Here is a 14,308-nt window from a genome sequence, read left to right on the forward strand (position 1 = left end):
TAGGGACTCTAAATACCTTCCAAGGCACTCAAGAAGGTTCTGTTAGGGACTCTGAATACCCTCCAAGGCACTCAAGAAGGTTCTGTTAGGGACTCTGAATACCCTCCAAGGCACTCAAGAAGGTTCTGTTAGGGACTCTAAATACCCTCCAAGGCACTCAAGAAGGTTCTGTTAGGGACTCTGAATACCTTCCAAGGCACTCAAGAAGGTTCTGTTAGGGACTCTAAATACCTTCCAAGGCACTCAAGAAGGTTCTGTTAGGGACTCTGAATACCCTCCAAGGCACTCAAGAAGGTTCTGTTAGGGACTCTGAATACCCTCCAAGGCACTCAAGAAGGTTCTGTTAGGGACTCTGAATACCCTCCAAGGCACTCAAGAAGGTTCTGTTAGGGACTCTGAATACCTTCCAAGGCACTCAAGAAGGTTCTGTTAGGGACTCTGAATACCCTCCAAGGCACTCAAGAAGGTTCTGTTAGGGACTCTGAATACCCTCCAAGGCACTCAAGAAGGTTCTGTTAGGGACTCTGAATACCCTCCAAGGCACTCAAAAAGGTTCTGTTAGGGACTCTGAATACCCTCCAAGGCACTCAAGAAGGTTCTGTTAGGGACTCTGAATACCCTCCAAGGCACTCAAGAAGGTTCTGTTAGGGACTCTGAATACCCTCCAAGGCACTCAAGAAGGTTCTGTTAGGGACTCTGAATACCCTCCAAGGCACTCAAGAAGGTTCTGTTAGGGACTCTGAATAGATGGAAAGAAACGCTTCATTAGGGCAGATTTATTCAAAGGCTGTTCTTATGGTGGTTGTTCCAGGAGCTCAACACCACTTGTTTGGCAAATTATTTTAAATGTGTAGCCAAATGGATGTCCCGTGCTAGCTGACACACGATTCACATCCACCTATTCTATGAAAGTCTGCTGGTTTTGTCAAGAGCTGTATTATGCAAAGGGATGTGCAAGGAATATAAACCATCATAGACAGCCCTAACCTCATATTGCAAGGTTAACAATGCAATTGATTTTCACAAGATGTTTTGCAATTGTTCAAAGCTTCTAAGCTCAGGGTCATACAGACCAGCATTGCGAAGGCAAGAGAGACTAAAATACTGGGCTAGTTAAAACAGGAAATAGGTTTCAGACACCAAGACAAACACTCCTGACTGTCACAGTGTACCCTGTTTTTGGTAAGCTATTGGGTGCATACACTTCATGATACTAGGTAGGCCATCATTGTAAATATTTGTTCTTAACGGACTTGCCTACTTAAATAAAGGTTAAAAAAATAAATCTTTTAAAAAATTGAATTTGAAAAATTCAACAAAATAGTGTTATAGTGTTTATAGTGTTTCTCCTCTCGTCTCGTCTGACATCAGCTGTTAAAATGTGAACTAGGCTTACTTTTACTTTACTGCTTATTGGTTAAAAGTCTGTCGATTTGAAAATTAAGTCCATTGACGGTCTCTTCCGCCGGTCACGCGATTATACAATTACCATGCCACAGCCATGATGACTAACTAGCCTCGCTTAAGCCTGGTAAAACCAATATGAACATGACAACTTAAGCCCGTCCATCACTACACGACTTTCAAAAATCCCCAAAATCTCTGAGCGTCTCACATTAAACAACCATCTTTGCTGTATTTTTTGGGGGGGGGTCTTGTCAACGTGGTGTTGAGCACACTAAATGATGTGGCACGGGAGGGGGGGGTCACACACTACAAGGTTCTTCACTTGGTCGTGAGGATTCTCCATGCCATGCTGTCTCACCAAAACAATTATGTGATAAGATTTAACGTAGGTTTTCTGAAAAGGTTTTCAAATCAGACATTCACACACACTTGCCATACAGAGTTGAAATAACACAGCTTGTGAACTTCCGAGCTGTGACGATTTGACTAGTACAAAACGCACGCTAGCGGTAGTCATCACACATTCTGGGTGATATGAAACAACATCTCACTGGCTTCTCCTCTGGCGAGTGCTCATTGGCTATTCCTGATCACCATTCTCAAAAACTTGTTGTTGCACATCTCACACTACAAGAGCATCGAAGACTGTGCCGATAAAATCAAACATGTTTGGTAAAAATAAATAAATCAGGACGTCTGGGACTGTTCAAAGACTAGATATTTGCCCTCAGATTACATCTCTGACCTGCTCACATTAAATGAGTGTCGGTGACGGCTGTGCGATATGGATATTTTGTCTCCGATCTCAAAAACTAGTCTGGGACAGCTAAATCAGGGCCAAAATAGTGTAGTGACTTTGACATTTCAAAATGTCTGATGTAGAATCTTACCATCACCTTTTAATGGGCATAAGAAAGCGGGCTAACTGAAATAGGCCTACCATAAATCATGAACAAATGCATAGGCCTAGCCAAATGACGACACGTAGCTAGACGTACCTGTCCTCTACAGGCTACTGCTCAAAAGGCTCACCTTTCTTTCTAGCTCAGATATGAGAAACATTTCACAGCCTAGCACACACCACAACACGTCATGAACTGTTCTACATGATGCTGAACACATTAGGAAAAATCATGTCATGATTATGCCGCAAGCTTTACTAGCTCGGCTCGCTGCTCTTTCAGGGATCTCCGGCTGTCCCCTGCTGAAGCACATAAATCCTATCTGGTTTGTCATCCGTTGGTGTGCAGCCAATGGGTCATTTAGGTGCAACCGATCCTGTATAGGAATACTGTCCGTATCACAGTTTAGTCTACACTACCAACGACGTGTAGAGACACTCACACTACACCTAACACTGCTCACTATGTCCATGTATTAGCATGGAGGGGGGTGAAAGAGCAATGTTCCAATCCATATCACAATTATCCAATAACAGCGGTTCACTCGGCAACCAATCAGGTCTTTTGATAATGTGACAGATGTAGGCTAATGATTGTTCTTTTCAAAAAGGAGAAACGGTTAAGGGGACCAACATTCTACATCACGTGTGAAAGAATTGAGCCAATAAGAAACCTTCCTTCCTACCATTTGTTTGGGACAGAGTCTCCCAAAACATGTGCAGCGTTTAGTTCATCTAATCGTGGGAAATGTAAGATCAGACGGCCGCTAATAGCGGTTACTCTTTTATTGAGTTATATTTCAGTCACTTCAAACCATAGAGCAGAACGAAATACCGTCAAAAAAAAAAATACTGTGCGACTGAATTGCAATAGACTGTCATATCCTCAAATTTGAAAAAATAACCACTGGCTATTGATCATATGCCGGGGTTGTGAACATTTTCTGATATTAAAATGGAGTCGTGGCCCCCCCCAAAAAAAGTTTCGGAACACCTGGTTTAGGATATTTAGCCTAATGAGTCAAAGCCTCAAACTTTTTCTATGCATATCAGAGTTAAGGTTAGCCAATGGAATGGGTGGGGGGGTTAGGCTACAGGCCTAAGTCAGGACTGAACGTTCTCATTATTAGATCATGTGACGTCTCATTTCAATAGTTCCCCTTTTGTAGCCTACATGGGGATTTACCAACAACTATAGACCTAGGTGACCTCAGTACACAAAATGGCCCTCTTCTTCTAGACAACAATCCTTAGTGTTGAAGAGCCTTGATTTGTTTTTTCTCCCTCATTCGTTTTATTGGTGAGAAAAGGGTTTTGGAGCTGGGGGGCCAATGGACGTATTGAGCTGCAAAACTGATGGTGCACCACAACATTTTTTTAAATGACTACCCATAATGCCTAATGTCTCCGAGCGTAACTATTAACGTTTAAAATGGCAAATGCAATAAAAATGAAAACGGTAGACCCGGTACTAAAAATAAACCACAGTCCCACGGGCCATTAGCATGCAATGTAATTCACAGCCGTCATAGCAAGTAGATGACTTTGATGGCTGTTAGCGTTAGACGAGGCCTACATTCTGTCATGCAACCACTGCTTTAAAAATACTCACTGGGGATGTCCTAGGGATGTCCTACTTGCCAAAGTCTTTGTGAATGTAAAGCTCCTCAAAATGGTATTGTTCATCCTCTATCGTAAGTTGTTAAAAAGGAACCCTAACTCCCTGAGAAAATGTATTTGAGTCCAGTTTGTCAGCCTATCAGTTCACATTTCTTTGGGGTTCAAACCCCCGAGCTGACAAGGTACAAATCGTTCTGCCCCTGAACAGGCAGTTAACCCACTGTTCCTAGGCTGTCATTGAAAATAAGAATTTGTTCTTAACTGACTTGCCTAGTGAAATAAAGGTAAAATAACAAAAAAAATGAATAAAAAGTGTTTTTTTTCCCCATATGTAAAACAATCCCAAATAAAAGCCTGAGGTCAAATTATAATATAACTTTCCACATAGCCTCCGGAGGATTAAATGAATCCATTTCCAACAGAAAAAAATCGTAGTCCTTGGTTACAACCAATACTATCATTCTCATTGTAAATTCAATTGGTTGTGATTAATGATGGGAGATATGAGCCTGGGGTTGCTGTCATTCCAAAAGGTTAGTGGCTCGCTCTCTGGCCTACCTCTCAGAATGAGGGCCAACAGATGTACAGTGAGATCGGGCAATTTCAGTTTCCTTTTTACTCCGACAACAAATCTCCAATTCCATAGGCCACCTGGATCTCAGCCAAGAAGCTGCATGATAACAAGTGAAAAAGGGAGTGAGACTTAGCTGACCTTTATACTAACGTCACCGAGCGAAGGACATCAGCGACCTTGTGACGCACCAATGGAGTGATTTAATGCAGATCATAAGTCTCAACTAAGATAAATGAGGGCATGAATTGGCAACAACAATGAAAAAAAAAACACGATAACAGCTAAATGTAGAAGGTTTTACAGACCGATGAAACCACAAGGTGTAATCTTCAACAACGACTCCCTAACTTGCCCAAGGAGCCGGTAATGTTAGTCATGATATTTTTTTGATTCATGCAATCAATGTTGCATGCAATGGTCATGGTATCTAGTCACATGAAAATGCATGCCTAAAGGATTTGCCTAACTGGATACGAGCCACTTCAGAAGGTAGAATAGGTCTCTCTCTCTCGTCTGGAAGGTGAACAAACATTAAGCTATGTTAATGAATCGCTGCTATGGCGATTGTTATGTTTGTCAGTGAGAAGTGTTTTGGCCTATTGAAAGAGAACACGACACAAAGTATAGGCAATAGGGTCAAACTACAGTGTACTTTGACACACGTCTAGTCTTCAACGTTTCTCTGAAAATGGTTATCAAAACAGCCAGACGAGGAGTCTACGGAAATACTCCTTAAATACTTTGAAATCTTTTCATCTTAGGGCCCACAGGTAAAAGGGTTCAGCGCTGAGAATAAAGACTGCTTTCACTTTTGAGGATGGATACACTGGAGAATATATTTGTACAAGGACAGAAATAGGCATAAAAAGGGATTGGTGTTTCTCTTTTCACTGATGAAAATCTCTGGGACGACAATAAATAAGCTCATATCCATTGTCCAAGAAGAATATTGAGGAAATGGTGTAGAACTCACGTTCTTCCTTCGCCCTCAGCCTAGACGCCTGTTTTATTCTCCAGCCAAACAGGAAAGTAGCAGCAACACCTCAACAATGAGGCATGAGTGGGCGGTAATCACACGCCACGGCAAACAAATAGACAATACGCAAGTAAGCAAACATCTGCCTTTGCCTTAGGGTTGGGCGATATGCCCAAATATCATATATGGTATTTTTCACATTTTTGACAGTATTTTAAGTTTTTGATTAATAAAAGTTGTAAATTTGCTTTATGAGTAGTGAGTAATCCTAGGGTGGCAAAACATATATTCTAAGTGATTTCAATGGGTCTTTCTCCATTCTGATTGGTTTATACTAGAGGTCGAATGATTATGATTTTTCAACGCCGATACCGATTATTGGAGGACCAAAAAAACCCGATGCAAAAATAAAATCGGCCGATTAATCAGTAATGTATTTGTAATAATGACAATTACAACAATACTGAATGAACTCTTATTTTAACTTAATATAATGCATCAATAAAATCAATTTAGCCTCAAATAAATAATGAAACTTGTTCAATTTGGTTTAAATAATGCAAAAACAAAGTGTTGGAGAAGAAATTAAAAGTGCAACATGTGCCATGTAAGAAAGCTAACGTTTCAGTTCCTTGCTCAGTACATGAGAACATATGAAAGCTGGTTGTTCCTTTTAACATGAGTCTTCAATATTCCCAGGTAAGAAGCTTTAGGTTGTAGTTATTATAGGCATTATAGGACCATTTCTCTCTGTACGATTTGTATTTCATTCACCTTTGACTATTGGATGTTCTTATAGGCACTTTAGTATTGCCAGTGTAACAGTATAGCTTCCGTCCCTCTCCTCGCTCCTCCCTGGGCTCGAACCAGCAACACAACGACAACAGCCCACCATCGAAGCAGCATTATCCATGCAGAGCATGGGGAACAACTACTAGAAGGCTCAGAGCGAGTGACGTTTGAAACGCTATTAGCGTGCGCTAACTAGCTAGCCATTTCACTTTGGTTACACCAGCCTCATCTCGGGAGTTGATAGGCTTGAAGTCAAACAGCGCAATGCTTGACGCACAATGAAGAGCTGCTGGCAAAACGCACAAGGGTGCTGTTTGAATTAATGTTTACGCGCCTGCTGCTGCCTACCACCGCTCAGTCAGATACTTAGATACTTGTATGCTCAGTGAGATTATATGCAACGCAAGACACGCTAGATAATATCTAGTAATATCATCAACCATATGTAGTTAACTAGTGATTATGATTGTCTTTTATAAGATAAGTTTAATGCTAGCTAGCAACTTACCTTGGCTTACTGTATTCGCGTAACAGGCAGTCTCCTTGTGGAGTGCAACGAGAGAGAGGCAGGTCGTTATTGTGTTGGACTAGTTAACTGTAAGGTTGCAAGATTGGATCCCCTGAGCTGACAAGGTGGAAAAACTGTCCTTCTGCCCCTGAACGAGGCAGTTAACCCACCGTTCCTAGGCCGTCATTGAAAATAAGAATGTGTTCTTAACTGACTTGCCTAGTTAAATAAAAAGGTATAAAAAATAAATATATATAAAAATAAAAATCAGCGCCCAGAAATACCGATTTCCGATTGTTAAGAAAACTTGAAATCGGCCCTAATTAATCGACCTCTAAACCAAATGTTGCAATTGAGATTTAGATCAAAACTGGGTAAGAAACAAAGTGTTGGTCAGTGTTTCGTAGGGGACCCTATAATCTTTGGCTACATTCAAATCTTTATTGATATAGCCAACATATTGATGCATCGCCTATTTCCTCTTTGATTTAGAAGATACTCTTGCACAAACAATATGCTGATTTAAGCCTCCACAGTAATGGTATCAGGCTGTATTAGCTAGCTACGTTTGCTCTGACTCAGTACCTTTATTAGCTAGTTAGCTAGCCAGCGAACTAACGATTAGCATTAGTGGCTCATACAATTTAGCTTAATTTGCTAAAAAAATACAAATCAGCTGTTTGCAGATGTAATAAACAAACTAATATCGTAATTATAGGACGCTTGTGGATTTATTTTAATATCAAAGTGGAAAAAACATCGTCATCAACAGTGTTGCTGCATTGACCATGCAGACTGAATGCAAGCATCTCGTGGTCAAGCAACAACAAACGCACTCCTTGATTGACAGGGGGTGGGACTAGGTCTGTGTGGAAAGCGGCACGGAGAGAGAGTGAGAGAGAGAGCGAAGAGGGATGACTCAAGTAGCGGAGTAAACTAATTTATGATATGATAAAAATAAAATAAAAATTTTACACACGGCATATCACATTTAATAAATCAAAACATTCAAATACCGTTATAGAAGGTAAAGTAAAAACCCAAACCGGTATATAGTCAAATACGGTATACCACCCAGGCCTGCTTTGCCTTCAACTCCACTTAGCACAGATTAACCAGGGGGATAGCAGGGTGAGATGAGCTGTCTGTCAATAACACAGCAAGCCTAGAAAGATTCCACTACATAGAGACATGACTACATGGAACTCTACTCCACATCAGGTAACAGATGCAAGCAGTAGAATCTGATTTTTTTTATTTTAAATACACCTTATGCAACAGCAGGGACTGTGGCAACAAACATACACACACTATGTATATATATATACACACACACAGAATTCATAAGGCTGTGTGCCCTCAGGCCCCTACCACATATCTACAAAACAAAATCTAATATATACATAGATTTTGTTTTGTAGATATGTGGTAGTGGAGTAGGGGCCTGAGGGCACACAGCCTTATGAATTCTGTCATGAATGTATTGTAATGTTTTTCAAATTGTATAACTGCCTTAATTTTGCCAGACCCCGGGAAGAGTAGCTGCTGCCTTAAACGTCAACAAAAGAATGTTTCCGGAATGTTTATCTCACTGGTTTTGAACTAGAGAAAATAAAAACATTTAAATCTGAGATGGTGGGTGTCATGGCTTGCTGAAATGACATTGAACGACCGACCCTCTTGTGACTTACACAATCTAAACATTGTTTGACTTGGGTATAGAACATAAACTTACTTGGTTCTTCATGTCGGAATTTATCTTAAAACATTTCAAAATTATTTCATTGAATTTGTGTGTCATGCCGTTGAGGACAACTAGGTGTACTGGATGCTGTATACACTTTATCCCATGATCAGAACCAGCTACAGGATGTAACATGGTGACCGTAACAAGCCTGTTTGAAGTTCCTCAAGTTGCAGCAGGGAGAATAAATAAAAAATAAATAAAGACAATGCACCAAGAGAGTAAACAAAACATTCTACTTGATACACAGTAATGTGCTGTTTGGCAGACTTTTGAATATGTTTTAACCAAAGCCACTTAACAGGTTTGCATGCATACATTTTACATTTAGGGTGGTCCCGGGAATTCAAACCTGCTATCCTGTTGCAAGCGCCATGCTCAGCCAACTGAGCCACAGAGGGCCGTGCTCAGCCAACTGAGCCACAGAGGGCCGTGCTCAGCCAACTGAGCCACAGAGGGCCGTGCTGAGCCACAGAGGGCCGTGCTGAGCCACAGAGGGCCGTGCTGAGCCACAGAGGGCCGTGCTGAGCCACAGAGGACCGTGCTGAGCCACAGAGGACCGTGCTGAGCCACAGAGGGCCGTGCTGAGCCACAGAGGACCGTGCTGAGCCACAGAGGACCGTGCTGAGCCACAGAGGACCGTGCTGAGCTACAGAGGACCGTACTGAGCTACAGAGAACCATAGACATTACTGTAACAATCCAGAGGAGACAAGAGTCTAGAACACAGGTCTCCAAGATCAAGGGCTGCGGACGTAACCATTAGTCGAAGAAAAAAAAAGTGATCTACCTTGGGGGAGCAGTTAAATGGTCTAATCAAAATGGCAGGTTTGTTTACACCAAACGGGAAGTACGTCCCCACACTTTGACTTTCTTTTAAAGCAAATTCACACGCCTGCCTGTGGCTTCGATGACCATACCAGGTAATCCGACATCTAACACCACTGTAGCAATTGGGGGGGTGCAAGGTCCCAAAGTGGGGATCAACCTCAGGTCACCAGGACCAAGGAATAGCAACCATAACCACTGTTAAAATAAATCTAGCCTCCTTGGTAGACTGGCTATTATCAACGGCAGTTTTGAAAGGGGGATACCTAGTCAGTTGTCCAACTGAATGTATTCATCTGGAATGTGTCTTCCACATTTAACCCAACCCCTCTGCCTTAAATTGAAATCCACATCTTTGGCACCCGGGGAAGAGTGGGTTAACTGCCTTGTTCAGGGGCAGAATGACAGATTTTTACCTTGTCAGCTTGGGGATTCGATCCAGCGACCTTTCGGTTACTGGCCCAACGCTCTAACCACTAGGCTACCATAACCAGTAATGCCTTGCAATCTTAACACAAAAGAAATATAGATTGAATAAATGTTGATGGTGGACCTGTGATTTCACCACGCCTCTGACTTGAATCATTCAATCAAGGAGCATGTTGAGTAGTCTGGGATACCTTTATAGTGTCAGGTAAGATGGCTCCCCCTGGCAAATACTGTGAAATACAGGACCAGTCAAAAGTTTTTTTTAGTGGGTTGGCTCAGCCTTGGCAAAGAACATGCTGATATCACATATCAAGTGTACCAAAACATACAGTACCAGTCAAAAGTTGACACACCAAATCTTTCAAGGGTTTTTCTTTATTTTCACTCTTTTCTACATTGTAGACACTATGAAATAACACCTGGAATCATGTAGTAACCCCAAAAAAGTGTTAAACAAAGTATATATTTTATATTTGAGAATCTTCAAAGTAGCCACTTTGCCTTAACCTCTTGCTCCTACCTGGCACGCAGGCGTCCCCTCTAGAGCTCTGGAAATGCAAATGCGCTATGCTAAATGCTAATAGTATTAGTTAAAACTCAAACGTTCATTAAAATACACATGCAGGGTATTGAATTAAAGCTACACTCGTTATGAATCCAGGCAACAAGTCAGATTTTTTAAATGCTTTTCGGCGAAAGCATGAGAAGCTATTATCTGATAGCATGTAACACCCCAAAAGACCCGCAGGGGACGTAAACAAAATAATTAGCATAGTCGTCGCTACACAAACCGCACAAATAAAATATAAAACATTCATTACCTTTGACCATCTTCTTTGTTGGCACTCCTAGATGTCCCATAATCACTATTGGGTCTTTTTTTCGATTAAATCGGTCCATATATAGCCTAGATATCGATCTATGAAGACTGTGTGATAAACGGAAAAAAATAGCGTTTCATAACGTAACGTCATTTTTTTAAATTCAAAAAGTCGACGATAAACTTTCACAAAACACTTCGAAATACTTTTGTAATGCAACTTTAGGTATTAGTACACGTTAATAAGCGATAAAATTCATCAGGAGGCGATGTCAATTCTATAGGTGTCCGTCTCGAAAAAATGTCTGGAGAGAGCTCGACCAAAACATCCGGTCGGAGACCGGAGGGAATCGGTTCCCTTGATTCGGTTTGACCAAGAATCAAAGCTGAATCAAATGACAAGACTCTAGACAACGTGTGGAAGCTGTAGGCACTGCAACCTCGGCCTCATTTAATTCGGTTCACTTTGAACAATTCCTGGAAGTAGCGCAAGGATATTTATTTCCATTTTCAGTGATCAGATTTTCCTGCACTTTTCGATGAAACGCACGTTCTGTTATAGTCACAGCCGTGATTTAACCAGTTTTATAAACGTCTGAGTGTTTTCGATCCACACATACTAATCATATGCATATACTATATTCCTGGCCTGAGTAGCAGGGCGCTGAAATGTTGCGCGATTTTTAACAGAATGTTCGAAAAAGTAGAGGGTCGACTTAACAGGTTAATGACAGCTTTGCACACTTGGCATTCTCTCCACCAGCTTCATGAGATAGTCACCTGGAATGCATTTCAATTAACAGGAGTGCCTTGTTAAAAGTTAATTTGTGGAATTTATTTCCTTAATGCATTTGAGCCAATCAGTTGTGTTGTGACAAGGTAGAGGTGTTATACAGAAGATAACCCTATTTAGTAAAAGACCAAGTCCATATTATGGCAAGAACAGCTCAAATAAGCAAAGAGACATGAAGGTCAATCTGGAAAATTTCAAGAACTTTGAAAGTTTCTTCAAGTGCAGTCGCAAAAACCACCAAGCGCTATGATGAAACTGGCTCTCGTGAGGACCACCACAGGAAATTAAGACCCAGAGGTACCTCTGCTGCAGAGGACAAGTTCATTAGAGTTATCAGCCTCAGAAATTGCAGACCAAATAAATGCCTCAGAGAGTAACAGAGTTCAAGTAACAGACATCTCAAAATCAACTGTTCAGCGGAGACTGTGAGTCAGGCTTTCATGGTCGAATTGCTGTAAAGAAACCACTACTAAAGGACACCAATAAGAAAAGACTTGCTTGGGCCAAGGAACACGAGTAATGGACATTAGACCGTTGGAAATCTGTCCTTTGGTCTGATGAGTCCAAATTTGGGATTTTTGGTTATAACCGCTGTGTCTTTGTGAGACGCAGGATATATTTTATTTTTCCTTTATTTTACTAGGCAAGTCAGTTAAGAACAAATTCTTATTTTCAATGACGGCCTAGTGGGTTAACTGCCTGTTCAAGGGCAGAACGACAGATTTTGCACCTTCTCAGCTCAGGGATTTGAACTTGAAACCTTTCGGTTACTAGTCCAATGCTCTAACCACTAGGCTACCCTGCCGCCACAGGGTACCCTGTGTGAACAGATGATCTCTGCATGTGTGGTTCCCACCATGAAGCATGGAGGTGGTGGTGCTTTGCTGGTGACACTGTCAGTGATTTATTAAGAATTCAAGGCACGCTTAACCAGCATTGTACCACAGTATTCTGCAGAGATACGACATCCCATCTGGTTTGCGCTTAGTGGGACTATCATTTGTTTTCAACAGGACAATGACCCAAAACACACCTCCAGGCTGTGTAAGGGCTACTTGTGACCAAGGAGAGTGACGGGAGTACTGCATCAGATGACCTGGCCTCCACAATCACCCGACCTCAACCCAATTGAGATGGTTTGGGATGATATGGACAGCAGAGTGAAGGAAAAGCAGCCAACATTACATGTGTTTTCATTTCACCGTTTTGATGTCTTCATTATTATTCTACAATGTAGAAAATAGTAAAAATAAAGAAAAAAAACTCTTGAATGATTAGGTGTCCTAACTTTTGACTGGTACACTTAATAACCGTCATGTCAGCATGTTATTTACAAAAGGCTTAGCCAAACTACTGAAAAAAAACACTAGCTTGATTTTTGATAGACACTCTGTTAGCTAACCAATGTAAATTGCTCTGAATAAGACTTGCGCATCTGCGAAATTACTAAAATGTCAAACGTATCTAGCTACATGTGGATAGCTAGCAATATCTCAAGTCACTTAGGGAAACGCATGACAACTGTACACAAGCATTGGTATAGAATATATATGTTTTAAATGGACTAACGTCAGTAATATATCAGATATAGTTCAAACACATTTAATATTAGAACTTGCTATCTAAACTGCTAGTTAAATGGCCAGTTTCATCCTAGCTGCTACAGTCCTACAATGTCCTCATCGGAGTCCGTGTTGAACATGTATTTTAGTGGCTAAACATTATTCCCACAACTGCACACATTACATCAGGGCATTATCCTACTAGGATAATTATTATATGGCTCGTGAACAGTATTTTAGGACAAGAGGCGAATAACTCATGCCGGGTGAGTGTGGAAATAGCTGCTCCTCAGACAAAGAGGGGGTTCACCAAAGCAAAGCAGGAAAGCAGTTGTTAGCCAGAGAAGCTAACTGTTAGCTAGTTAACCAGCGCGCTTTCCAGGTTAGCATTAGCTAACGAAGCTAGCTCATGCGCTTACTAACTAGCAGGCTGGCTAAGTCCCCGTTTTCTAAAGTGTAGAACAAATTCCTTCACTAGTACAAAACTTAATGTTGTTGGCTAACTTACCCTTTGGACAAACCCAATCCAGCGAATGTTTATGTACACTCCATAGATCCTGATAGTAAAGGTAAAAAACACTTTGATGACCCACCCCACCTCCCCCCCCAATGTGCAAATATACACAGACAAATCAATCAACGTGCTCCCAAGAAATCCAACGCCAGGGGAAGGGAACGGCTAATTCACTGGACTGCTGCCATCACACGTTGAGATCCCGTTGAAAATCAGTTTAAAGCCCTGGTTGAAAATAAAGCATATCCTTTCTTTAGTCCAAATTGTAAAAATCCAATATTCTGGCAGTTTCCTCACCAGTTTAATTCCTGGATTTGATTTCGTTGAAATCTCTAATATCTTGATGGCTGTTTGGATCGTTCAATGCTGAGGGGAGCGATACAATGTAACCAACAAGCAGAACGAGCCACTCGCAAATTCAGGGACAAAGATCTGCGTGGACTGAACCGCTTGAAGCGGTAGATACAAACATAGAGAATGTTAGAGGCCTCTAGTGGTCAAAAGGCTCTTCTAGCATGGGCAGCGCCATTGAGGGCTTCCACCACGCTTCCGCAATTTTAAAGTAGTCAAAGTGGTCAACTGGGTGGAGATTCGTATGGGTTGTAAGCCTCAATGACGCTGGCCATGCTGTTGTAGACTCTATGAAAGCACTAATAGCAAGATGAGTCCTCTATCTATCTCTATGGGTACAACACTAGCTGAGAAGAACTGGAACAAGATCATGGAGGGGACTGGGGATGTTTTGTGAATGAGTCTCCTATTTAATTGTTTTATTTAATTTATTTAACCTTCATTTAACTAGGCGTTAAGAACAAATTCTTGTTTACAATGACGGCCTACC

The 14,308-nt window shown here is 41.3% G+C and overlaps 1 protein-coding gene across 3 annotated transcripts in view; it reads right to left on the reverse strand.

Moving 5' to 3' along the window:
* LOC118380719 (zinc finger protein 609-like) overlaps window positions 1–13,909 on the reverse strand; it is a 231,931-nt gene extending 218,022 nt beyond the window's left edge. For 2 of the 3 annotated variants that reach the window (XM_052480845.1, XM_052480846.1), the window contains exon 1: window positions 13,462–13,866. The gene's annotated coding sequence lies outside the window, so the exon portion shown is untranslated. Of the gene's footprint in view, window positions 1–13,461 lie in introns of all 3 variants that reach the window. The other variant, XM_052480847.1, reaches the window with a different exon arrangement.
* Between the last annotated feature and the right edge of the window lie 399 nt (window positions 13,910–14,308).

Source organism: Oncorhynchus keta, chromosome 26 (genome assembly GCF_023373465.1).
Source record: "Oncorhynchus keta strain PuntledgeMale-10-30-2019 chromosome 26, Oket_V2, whole genome shotgun sequence".
Lineage (NCBI taxonomy): Eukaryota > Metazoa > Chordata > Actinopteri > Salmoniformes > Salmonidae > Oncorhynchus > Oncorhynchus keta.